The sequence below is a fragment of the Diuraphis noxia genome, unplaced genomic scaffold (assembly GCF_037042655.1).
Source record: "Diuraphis noxia isolate RWA-SAM2 unplaced genomic scaffold, SU_Dnox_SAM2 contig0002, whole genome shotgun sequence".
NCBI classification, from domain to species: domain Eukaryota; kingdom Metazoa; phylum Arthropoda; class Insecta; order Hemiptera; family Aphididae; genus Diuraphis; species Diuraphis noxia.
In genome coordinates, this window is record NW_028301712.1 from 20,222,462 (window position 1) to 20,236,397 (window position 13,936).

Sequence of the window (13,936 nt, forward strand, 5' to 3'; positions counted from 1 at the left end):
GGATTATTTTGTTTTTCGTCGGAAGTCGTAACCATGCACATAAATCATAACTACATATCCACAGGTGTTATCTGTATTGAAGAAGTAATAAAATTAATAATATAGTACTTAACACCTATGCAGGTACAATATATAGTTTAGACACAATACAAACGACAAACAGTAAACAAATTCAGGATAAGAATAAGGACTCCGTGGCGGTGTAGACAGCTATTGTAATTTATCTAATAATATAATGATCTTACTTTTTCACTCGGTGTCTCGGTTAAGCCGGCCACCGGGAATCGGGATTACACTGATCATAATAATAGTTTTGTGAGGTAGGTATTTAGATTGACATTTTATGTCAACACACACACACACATATATATAAGTTACTACTTTTAATATTAGTTATCTATATTAACTCGAATAATTTATCGGTATCGTCTATGAGTATTATACCTATACTGTAGTATAATATTAATCATATTAAATAGTAGATATAAAATATGCGCTGACTCCGTTTCAGGGATGTTAATCTATACAAGGTTCTTGCGGGTTTATTACGACCTTCGTGGCTTTTAATTTTTAGTAATTCTGTTTAAACAACAAGCACTGCTATTTGATATAAAAATAATATTTATGGATTCATATAAACAAATGTTGATTTTGTTATATCTGAGATTATTTGGCTAAAAAACTTACGCGGACCAATTCTTGTGCCTTTTCTTCGCAAAATAATCCGCGTTTTCGGAGGCAGGTTCTAAGCTTTTTTGATTCGAGTGATTCGACTAAAAGGTCATTAGCTGTAAGTTGGTTAGTTAGTACCAGCTTTTGGAACATTTGTATGCTTAGCAGAATTTATAGTAAGCACCATTAGGTATTTCTACTCATCCAATATCATAATCTGTTTTTTTTTTTTTAATGTATAATAAATTAATATTGGAGCAAGATTTAAGTACAAAGTTGTATTGATCCAACTCCTATCAACGGAAATTTAAGAGATAAAATATAAATATACCAATCATCTGTTCAGACTAACTAAAATGTTAAAGACTAACTGCCTGCTTTAAATTTAATCAACCGAATTTGATGAAAGTTTCAGAAATCGTTTATAGAAATAGCATAAAAGGTTAGAGGGTTTATACCCCATTCGAAAATTACCAAGTGATACATGCAATATGTCACATGGGAGTTGCCCTCTCACGGTCGAATTAGTTCACCAGAAAAATGGCACACAATATAATATATTGGTATTTTTCTTTTAGGGCTTAGCCAGAAATATCTAATATAATACAATTAATATTGAAAAATGTAATTTTCCAATAATTATTTATCCATTCAAACTATATACCTACACAATTATTATATCATTTTTTTTTTTTTTTTTATTAACACGAAATATACCCTCGGCGACATAGACAATTGGGTTACAACATTTAATAGTTACATATTATATCATATTATATACAATATAGGTACATACAATTTGTAAAATGTCAATATTTTTCTAAACAATGAATATTGTTTACTGTTAAAAAAAATCATCTTGTAGGTATATACATTAATAATATAACGCTATATTATTATATATGGGTATACCTAACATATTTTCCTATAAATTCGTCTTCGGTCATCACAATGTACAGTGACGTAAATCATATGAGACATTACAGTATAATACATATACATATATAATATTATATACATAAACTTAATAGTTGATGGCTAAGGTAAGCTCGAAATACTTCAATTATCGTGTAAATATTATGGTACAATTTACAGTATGATACTTAATAAATAATAATGATATACTCGTAATATTTGATAGCAAACCAAACATAGGGAACAGTTTTGGTGTTAATCCTTCTAATTAAAATTTGTAAATAAAAATCAAATACAAATCTGTCATAAATTATGATTGATAGAGTACTTTGTGTCTTTATAATATATTGATATAAAATATTACTCTCTTGGACTTATTTGGCGCAAGGTTCGCACTAATCATATAATAACATAATTATATTGATATTAACGTTTCGATATTTTTGACTCAATAAAAGATATAAAATAATGTTTTTTAGCGTATAATACCTTTTAAGTGATGCTAATTTGTATGATACATTGTGTAAAATATATTGAAAACTCACTCGTATTACATATATTATGTATGATATTATGGTTTTTAATAAATATAACATGAAGCTACTTACAGGCTATATGCATAACCTATATATGACTATTATATAGGTTATATTTATTAATTATTACTTATGTTCATGTTATACGGATTTACTCGACCACACGCAATAAACAAATAAATCGATACACTTGAACCTGACATAGTATACACACTCATCGTATCTTGTAATCCTCTTCACTTTGTCTACGATTTGTAAAATATTGAACATTTCCAAGAACTATAATATTATATTAGGTACCTAGGTACCAATAGAACATAATGAATAATGATGGACATAAATAGTTTGTTAAACTTCTTCGAGTTTTGTATATGGTATTTTATTTTGTACAATATATAAAACAAGTTGATAACAATAATATGATATTTTATTCAATTAAAAAATTACTTATATTATATATGTTTTATAATACGTGATAAAAGTGAACACATGCCATTGTCAGGCGACAGCACTCATAATAGTACTCACTTCCTCAGTTGAGTAAAACAAAAGTTATTGTTATTATTTAGTTTATTAAGCCAGAACCAGAGTTGCCAATCATTTAATACGTATTAAGTATATAATTGATAACATTTTATTATATTATTTATATCACATGAACATAATGCGTTTATATAAAAAAAAATGTTGATTTATAAAATTGTCATATTGACTAATTGCTGCTGAGCTAAGATACAAAAATTTCACGTATTTACGAGTAAATTGTTTATCCGTATATTTAAAAGGTATGTTTATATGACAGTTATTATTAATATTTATATTCATAAGTCATAACCATAATATTTTTATATGATCTATATTATATACTATATGATATTTTTAGATTCTGAGCGGAGCGAGGAATGTATTGATTTTTTGTTTCTGTCATCACGTTTTGGAGCAGTAAAAGTGCTTTGATTTTCGACTTTAGTACCTCGTTCGATCAGTAAGTGAATCTAGTTGGTACTAAAGGGGGTAAAAAATAAAAATTCCCATTAATAATTGGAATAAATAAACTAAAAATTAAGGAAAAAACGGGAATTTTTGTGCACAATCAATTTTCGACAAAATCGATTTTGGTTTTTAATGTAACTCTAAAACAGATGACATCTGACTATCGATACATAAAATTTTCTCCGAATGTTTATATAAGTATTTTCTATCCACCATAAGTTTTCAAATTATTTTAACTTAATTTATACTATTTATAGTCATATGCAATTTTCGATCATTATTAGTTATTTTTAAAATTAATATCGATAAAAATTTATTTGGTCGGTAAAAAAGCTTGAACATTTAATAGAAGGCTCCTGACATATTGTCACAATAGCAGAAATTAAAAAATAAAATAAATTCTTAGTCACAAATTTTTTTTATAAGCATTCAATGTTTGAATTTTGACAAAAAACGTAAAAATCACAAAAATTCGCAAATTATTTTAAGCTAGAAATTCATGAAAAATTTTCTTTTTAAATCTAAGATTTGAAAATTGTATACAAGACTCCTTACAAGTTTGTCAATCTTTATCACCAGAAGTTCAAATTAAATTTTTCAACATTGGATATTCACTACATTTCTCATTTAGCGATTTTCTTATTTTGGTATAACTCTAAAACAAATGACCGCAGATACTTGAAATTTTTACTGAATATTATAGGCATTTTCTATATTTGATAACATTTTCAAAATAATATGATTTTTTTTTTTTTTTAAGCTGTTTACTGACATCAATCTAAAATTTGAAAATTTTTAATAATCTATAATATATCCTAGATAAACCAGATAAACAGTTTCCGCTCAGATTCGATTTTCGTATACAATTATATATGTTATATCATTGGATTCAAATTTAATTCTATCCATTACAGTAACCCACTTGTAACCTACTGTACAGCAAAGCGACATCTACGACTTACCCGTTTTTGTATTTTAGATTCTGTGCTGAGCGATGAATAAATTGATTTTACAATGATAAGTATTTTTGAGTCTTTATACATGATACGTAGTCGAAAACAATGTTTCACTTTTCAATTTCAGTATCTTTTCTGACGGAATCCGGTTTGTGTATTCGGGAGGTTGGACTTTAAAATTCAAAATAGTGTTCTTAAGTGCCGAGAAAAACAAAACAAAAAAAAAAAATAAGGGAAAACGAGAACTTTTACACAAAATAGGCTTTCTACAAAATCGATTTTAGTTTTTCGTGTTACTGAAAAAAATTCCTGTTTGTCTACCTTTATCTATATAAAAACGTCTACCGGAAAGGCAGAAAGTCAATTTTAGTTTTATTATTTTATCTTTTTTATTGATCCTAGGCTTGGCAACTATGGACATTAGCTGTTTATAGCGGGAAACGGTTGGTTTGAAATACGTATACGAGTATTATTGTACCTATATGTGTGGCAAGGATTTTATTGCTATAAATCCCGCTGCTTTAATGTTATTATAATTGGACTAGTGGCAGTTTTAGATAAATGTGTATTGTTAGTTTGTTACTTTTCAAAAATATATAATTAAGGATTAGATGTGTATCTGGTAATATAATAATTGATCATTTTGATGTTCCAAAAATCATAGAAAACCTACCTATCTATTAATGTGAGTATACTGTGGTGAAACACGAAGTAAGTCTAAAATTGAATATTCTAAATGTATATAAATATATATATATATGTACATTATACATATATATATAAATTATCGATGATTTTGTAATCAGCATTAATTGTTTTAACTTTTGTCATTTGATGTTTTGAAGTCATTTAAAAATTCTTCCACATAATAATTAAGATACCTACTTACGCGTATATTAACGTGCGAATATATACATTAACAACGTAAATTGAAAATGTAGCATTTCAATTTTTAATTCGAATTTATTGAGAAATATATGTCAGAGTTTGTAATTATACCTAGAAAAAAAAGTTTACGTTATAGCTATAATATAATCCTGATTATATTCTGTTTAGTAATTTAAATTTAATCTATTCTGTGATATATGATGATCATTTTTTTAAGTGTAAAATTTATTTTATCCCCTTGAACGTCAGTAATTAATCAAACGAAAACTATTATCTACCTATACTATTATGTACGATAGTACGATACCATGGATTTATATTTTATATAACATGTTATATTTATGTATTTATTATAGGTAGGCTGCTGCAATATAAATGTTGAGATACAAAATTAGTTATATAGATATTATAAGTATTCAAAGATTCGATGAGCGGAGTTGCAGAGTGGCACGAGAGCATCACATAAAATGTAGGTATATGTTTATATTATACGTCAATACGTCCAATCGAGTGTGCTTTGCTCTTCTAAACTTCCATAATATGTATGGTGATGATATAAGTATATACTTTTTACTACCTACGTTTGACTAATTAATTATTAGTTTATGAAGGTATAAAAATGGTCAGTAAAATATTGCAGTGTTTCGGTAAATGAAATCAAAAATGTATGTTATTTTAATTTTAAAAAGTAATACTAAAAAAGTTATAAAATTTATTTCCAAAATGTTTTTGTTATGATCTTAAATTACAAAAACCTTAACTTGTGTCAAATACTTTTTTGGATGATGAGAGAAACTATTATAATATTTACCCAGTAAAAAATTAAGTCGTAATTTTTTTATGGTTAAATAGCACATAAGTACCTTCCCAAACTTTATAGTAATTACTAATTAGTAATACCCACTATTACACATAATATTATGGTAAACGGTCACTATGTTTCGTCTATTGTTTAAAATGAACGACGCGGACACTTAAATACATTTTTGTGCAGTGAGGTAAAAATGTAAATTACCAACAGAATGCGAACATTTAGTACGGGCGCAACTCCTGTCGCCCCAAAAAAGTCCTTCCTCTTTTCGCACACGTTCTCTTTTCGACCAAATACCATAAAATAGTTTCCTCTTTTCACCTGAAAACAATTGCATTGTTTTTGCCCACCTTTCATGTTCAAAATTTTGGAAAAAGCACTGTCACACAGCTTTGGGCAGCTAACTCGTCAGAATCAATCAAGACGAATCCTTTCATGCATTCTTTAACAAAATGTTTTTATTGTATTTCTCCACCAATTGGTACGTGGTTGGCTATTATACAAGAAGTCCAAACTGATGTCTATATTTAATTAAATAGTATCCATTTACAACATTTTCCTAAAGATAGTAAAGTTAAAGAACAACTAAAAAACGAAGACAAAATACAACAGTACCTTAGAGGAAAGATAAGTTGGTATGAATTTCTTAAATCTATATCGTTCGACTATACAAAACAATTACATTTAAATTAAATATTTTTTTAAGACGTCATAAAAATTAATGACAAATTACACAAAAGTACATATTTTATTATATAATAATAATTTAATGTCCACAAACACAAAATATATTTTTGGAGAGTAATAGAAGCCGCCTCCTCGTGGTGCTCTCTGGGTTATGCCAAATTACTTGATTAAATTAGTTTAAAAAATTAAATTTTGAGACAGTGCTTTCCAAAATGTTGAACATGAAAATTGGGTAAAAAGAATGCAATTATTTTTAGGTGAAAAGAAAAAATGTTTGATCATATTTGGTCGAAAAGAGGAAGGACGTTTTGGGCGAAAGGAGTACCGCCCCTATTAGTACGATCTACTAGATGCCCGAATCAGATCTAGAATCAGGTTTTAAATACCCAAACGATGATGACACATTGACACACACACACACCATCACTGGAAAATCAATAAGTAACTACATTTATTACTTTGCTCAGAAAATTGTGCCGAATAATTAATCATGCTATTCATTCTTAAATATAATGCTGCATAGTATATTTTCCAATAATCATAAATAATATGAATTATTCAAGTTAAAGCAGAGGCGTCATTTCAATATTTGCCAGAGTCTAACATAATATTATGACCAACCCACTAACTACAAAACTTTAAATTACATATTAAAAATAGTCGCTCACTTTATCCTTCAACAACTATTATTATTAGGGCTGGGAATCTGGGATTTCGATGCACTTTGCATTGTTTTCCAAAGCTTACTGTGCGAAGCTCGTCTGGTCACAAATTTGTTTTATGTACCTATGAATGAGAATAAGAAAGTTTATTTTTCATTTTTTGGGATTTTTTATTTTTTAGGTCAATTTCTTAATTTTTTAGGGCATTTTAGAGCTATTGGATCATTTTTCGAGTTTTTGGAAACCAAGTATGAATTTGAAATTTTATTTTAAGATTTTTACACCAACATGGTTTTTATCTAAATATGAGATTATAAGTAATTCGTAATTCGTATTATATTATTGAACAAGGTTTGAGTAAACACTATCCGTACCTATTTCCTGTTAAATAATCGGTAAAATCGACGTCCGATGTTATCGTTCAACGTTCAGTACGAGTTTTGTCGTCGTAAACACCGTTTTATTACTCTAGTTAATTTTTTTAAGGTCAGTTTTTTTGGTTTTTTATGGCATTATATAGGGTTTTTAGGGGAGGCCGTAATTTTACGGAAAATAATTGACCGGAATGATAAAAAATACGGAAAGTAAAACTACGGACCGCAATACTGCGGAACGTAAAATAACGGAATTTAGTTGTTCATACCATAATTTTGTGGAACGTAAATTTACGGAACCAGAAAAATACGGAATGTAATATCACGGATAGTATAATATTACGGAACCAGAAAAATGCGGAATGTAATATCACGGATAGTAATACTCTGGACTGTATTATCCAGGAACGTAAAATCAGGGACCGTAATTTAGCGGAAAGTAAAATTACGGAATTTATAATACCATGAACCAATGATTCTCAACATAGGTATATAGTATAAGGTCTATGATGATAATGAACAATTTTTGATACTAGTGATAACAATAGTACAGGACGATCCTTATCAATTCTTATCATTTCGTTTGACACAAAATAACGATTTTTTTTTTCATTCAAACGTCGTCTGAAACTCAAAAGTAAAAGTAAGTAAGACTACGAATATTTTTTATACTCTAAAATGTGTTTATTAAGTTCTTGTTAACCATTGAACATACTAATAATAAGAAATTTGTTATTATTTTCATCCTTAGAAAGAAGAATATCAATAATTATAACAAAATCAACAGGTATTAAACCTGTAAAAAGTAAGATTTTTTTTAAATATTGAAACAAATTGCTCAAATTGATGAATAAACAAGGTTAAACAATTGTATATGCTCAAAATGTTGTCTAATGTTTTTTTTTAAAATATAATTTAGTGGTCCACTTCAAAACTAGAATCGATTGAAATAGTTTTTAATGAAAAACAAATGCCTGGTCCACTTGACCCCACATATCTAGGTAAAGTGGACTACTTTTTAGTACAAAAAAAAGGTTTAAAAAAGTTAGAAAAAAAATTTCATTAACTGTAGCATACATACGTATATACACTCCATGTTTCAATCGTTTTAGTCAAATAAATTCTTCGGAATTTTAAGAAATTTACCAAAAACTGGTCCACTTCACCCCGTTCTATGGTACCTATTTAAAGGTTTTTTTGGTGTAGAACACTTTTTAAATACTTTTCGAATATTTTTGCCTTACGGGACCCATAGCCCCTAGTCCATACCTAAATACGCCCCTGCTAGTTTATTTATATAACTCTGTAATATCTGTCAGTCAGTATACTTTGGCCCATCCAATATAAATATCTTTTAAAACGCATGTTGCAAATAGTTACAAGTTAGTTGATATTAATTATGCAAAAACAAACTGTAAGTAAAATCAACGACTATAGTCCACCAAAATGACGAGTCTAAGTGTATTCACTCTTCACTCCTTAAAGCAATGGTGAGAAACGATGTATATTCTACAATATCAAGCTTACAAAATGCTACGTAACCCCATATACATCTTTTTAGTTTGGAAAGGAACACTTTTGTCTATTGCTACCTCTTACAGCAGCGTTTCTCAACCTGTGGTACGCGGAAAGCTCCATAGGCGGTACACTAAGAACATCTCACTTTTACCGTTATAAAAAAAAATGGAATGAATTGTTCATATTAAAAATCATTTGGTATATTTGATATATTTAATAATAATATAAATTATTTTTTTTTTTTTTTTTGTAGTTCCTAATAAAATAAAATTCCGTATATACTTACCTACATGTAAAATAACATTTTTGATACGCAAAAAAACGTTAACTGATCTAGTGGTTCATGACAATTTTTAAATTGTGTAGGACGTGTAGGTGGTACGCGGATATAAAAAGGTGAGAACCGCTGTATTACAGTATTACCATTGATCATAATATTTTTTTTTCGTGAGATGAAAAAAAAATTATGTATGAGCTGTATTTTAGCTACCTGGGTATAGAAAAAGTAAACTATGAACACCCTTTAAATCTTACTTGGTATTACTATAGTATTATAAATGTATAAATAGGTAGGTACCTACTAATATTCATAATTTATGGCATTACTTATAAAATTAGTCGATTTTTTTTATAATACATTCAATAGATTAATTAATCTCTCTACAATTGCAATAGAAAGCTTTAAATTGTTTAATCTGTTTCACAATGTTTCCGAGTTTTTCAAAAGATATTTTATTAGATGATTTTCTTGGTCCATATAGTATCAATCAGGCATTGCCATATTTAGGGGGGAGCTACAGGGTACTGTTGCCCCGGGTGGCCAATTTTTGACACATTTAGGGAGGTTGACAGGCACTGGTGTAGATTATATAAATAACATTTTTTTTTTTTGTAAGAATTTGTTTGAGTACCTATACTTGGTCTTTTTGCATTGCATGACTATGATACGGCAATTTGCCGTCATTTACTCATTTTTCAATCAATGATAATTATTAATTTTTGTAATTTTTTAATAAAAAATGATGCGAAAACGGTCAATCAGCCTATGATATTACTAAGTATATTTGATGATATTATTATTGTGAATAAAGTAATTTACGTAGAACCTTGTTATATATTTTTAATCCTTAGCTATAAAAGTTGAACTTTTTTTAAATTCTTAACTAAAAAATAATTATTAAATAATATATTTGATAAATTTTGTCAAAATTTGTCAAAATTCAAACTTTAAATGCTTATAAAAAAATTGTGCTTATGTATTTTTAATTTTTTAACTGCTATTATAACAATTTATCAAGAGCTTTGCATTTAATTTTCACGCTTTTGTTTATATTTACAAAAAAAAAAACTAAAAAAATTGAAAACTGACAATGTCCGTAAACATCCCAAAAAGAGTTAAAATAATTTCAACATTGTATGGTGTATAGAAAATTAAAATATAAACATTTAATAAAATGTTCTTGTATCTAAAGTTAATCTTTTTTGAATTGCAATAAAATAACAAAACAGCTACATGCAAAATCGAGTGAATATACAATATTGTAAAAATATGAATTTCAAACGTTCATAATAATTTAATTTAATTTGCTTATTGACATTTTTTATTGATAAAAGTAGACAAACTTATTAGAAATCTTGTATTACATTTTCAAAACTTAGATTTAAAAAGAAAATGTTTTATGAATTCTCAACTCAAAATATAAACGACCAGTAAACATTTCCTGTATATACGTTAATTTATTATAGAGTTACCAGTTACACCAAAAACCAAAATCGATTTTACGGAAAACCGATTTTGCGTAAAAATTCCAGTTTTTGCCTTAATTTTTATGTTTTTTTCCGGCGTTTTTGTAAACTATTGGGAATTTTAAATTTTGACCTCCCCAACCAACAATATTCACTTTCCCATCTAACAAGATACTAAAGTTGAAAATAGAAACATTATTTCAACTACTTATCAGTTATCGTGTACAGACACAAAAATAAAAAATTTAAAAATAAAAAAACACATTGTTGTTAAATCAATACATTCATCGTTCCACTCAGAATCTAAAAGGGATTAATTTTTTTTTTTGTGAGGGGGCGTACAAATGTTGTTGACCCAGGGCGCAAAAAGTGTAAATATGGCCCTTGAACCAGGATAAAAAAATCTAATTTACAATTTACTTATAATAATAAGCATATGGTGTATTACAAATCTCTAAAATATTTAATCTATCTTTCTATCTGAACAATATGTATATCCATCGGATATGAACAAAGGTGGGCAAGTTAATGAACACAATTAACTCAAGCTAAGTTAAGTTAGATCGATAAGTTGACAGTTAACAGTTAAAAAATCATACATTTAACTCGATAAGTTAAAAGTTAATAGGGACAAAATATTAACTTAGTTTAAAAAAAGTTAATATACATTTTTTAATTAGTATGTGGATCATATAAATTAGTGACTGCGTTCTTTCTAATTTCCTAAATTATAATAATAAACAATGTTATTTTACTTTCATCGTAATGTACAGTGTCTATACCTATTTTACTTTAAATGATTATTAAATATTTAAACAAATATTTGTTGTTTATGTCCTACACATCACAATAAATAATTTAATAAATATTAATTTTTTTTATACCCAATACAAATTTAAGGTCATATTATAATCTTATTTATTATGCGTATCTAATCTAGGTACAATATAACATAAATATATTTACAAAATTACTTTATCTAGAAAAATAACAGAAGTGTTTGTATTATTATAGTATTGGATTATTTTTATTTTAGTATTAATATTTACGTATAAAACCATTAAACGAAAAATTTCAAAAATGTTTAATTTCATGCTGATTATTTTTAAATAAACCGAAGAAAGCTAAGTTATTTAAACTGTCAATTAAACTAGGTAAATTCATAAGTTGATTAGAAAATTAACTAACTAGTTAATGCCCACCTTTGGATATAAAATCAATTTTAATAATGGACAATTTAAAATGTGTCTTGTCACTGTAGATACAACTTTTTTTGTTTTTTTGAACAAGTCCTATTAACGATTTTCATAAGAAACATTTAAAAATTTGGGAAAAAAAAAGAGTTTATAAAGTAGGTGATATTAATTAGTGTAATAACCAACAGATAACTTGATAACAAAAGGTGATGGCGCTGAGGTAACATAAACTCGACTGACAGCATACAAATAAAATTTAATTAGAAGTATATGGCATCCGTGCAGGACAGCCTGCACAGTCGTCGAAAATCGGTTACTCATTCAAATAGCCCGCCTCGACCAACAACTTAGTAGCGACCTCTAGCAGACCTTAGAGGCAATTAACATTTAATATTTTAGGTACCAATTATTATTTTCCGTAATATTACGTTCCGGTATTTTACGTTCCACACTATAACTTTCCGTCATATTACAGTCCGTCGTTTTACGGTCCGGGATATTGCAGTCCGAAATGTTATGTTCCGTCACTTTACGGTCCGTGGTATTACGGTCCGGAATCTTACGTTCCGCGATAATACTGTCCGAGATATTACGATCCGAGGTTTTACATTCCGTGATTAAACATTCCAAAATATTACGCTCCGCAATTTTAATTTCCGCAAAATTACGTTCCTTTAAATTATTTTCCGCACTATTATAGCCCCCCGTTTTTAGGTCATAAAGCATTGTTTTAAGATTATTTTTGGGGGTTTTTTAGGGCATTTAAATCCCAGCCCTAATTATTATACATGTTATAGTTATATACACATCCAAACAACTATACAGGTGTGATCCTTATATTATCCTATGCTTAACAGCTGATTTTTACGATAAACTGTTGCACGTTATTCGGGTCTCTGAGGCCCAATTTCTATATACCTACGGTCTTGACCGTGTTGAGTACCTAATCTATATAATAGCGGTTCCCAACCTTTTTGGTTTTGCAGACAACGATGATGTAAAAAACAAAATTGAGGCCAACTTACCCATAAAGTTTAGGTATAAAATATAAACCGACATAAATAATATGATGAAAGAAATATAGACGTGTATAAAACATATAAAAATCTCGATGTGTCGATTCCAATACAAAAATTTTCAGACCCTTGACCAGTATACCCGGCCAAATACCACATTTCATTCAGCCCACAAGTGGGCCCCGGCCTATGGGTTAGGAATCGCTGCTATATATTATTATTTTATATCGTAATACCAAGTAATAATATCCGGTGTCGGCACCGATGCGGTCGGGACATTTACGGTCGGCACCTTTTTCGTGCCGTTTGCGGTCAGATTATTTCTATCTACCTGATTATCTAATCTAAGGTTTATACTTATATATTATATTTTTTACTAAATAATTATATATTAAATTGATTCTATACAGTATATAATAATATATTTATTGTAAAAATATGTTTAAGATCGTATTATTATTGGATTTACCGATTTTTTGCTATTTGGTTGTTTATGATGGGTATTATTATAGATAAAGTGTTAGAACTTTGAAAGTATTAAATTAAAATTGTATTATGTCAATTATATAGTTACATGCCATCGATAACATTTACTCAGTCTTTAGTATAGTATACACATTTGTAGAGTTCGTAGCCGGTATATTATAGTGTTATTAAAATGAGTGATTCTTTAGAAATTTTGGAAACTTCTAAAGGAAAAGCTTTAGCTTATGGTTACCAATATAGGAAGTATCGAACCAATAACGAAAATGTAACAACCTTGGTATGTTTGAATGAAAAAAAAAGAGAGAGATGCACAGGAAGATTAAAAACAACAGGTAATACAATTTTAAATGTTACTATTCATCAATTTATAAATATGACTCGGCAAAAATTGAAGTAAAAAAAAAATATAATATTGCAAAAAAACGCGTACGTGATTCATCAAATTCTGCCGCTCAAATTTTTCGTGAAGAGTTTACACCA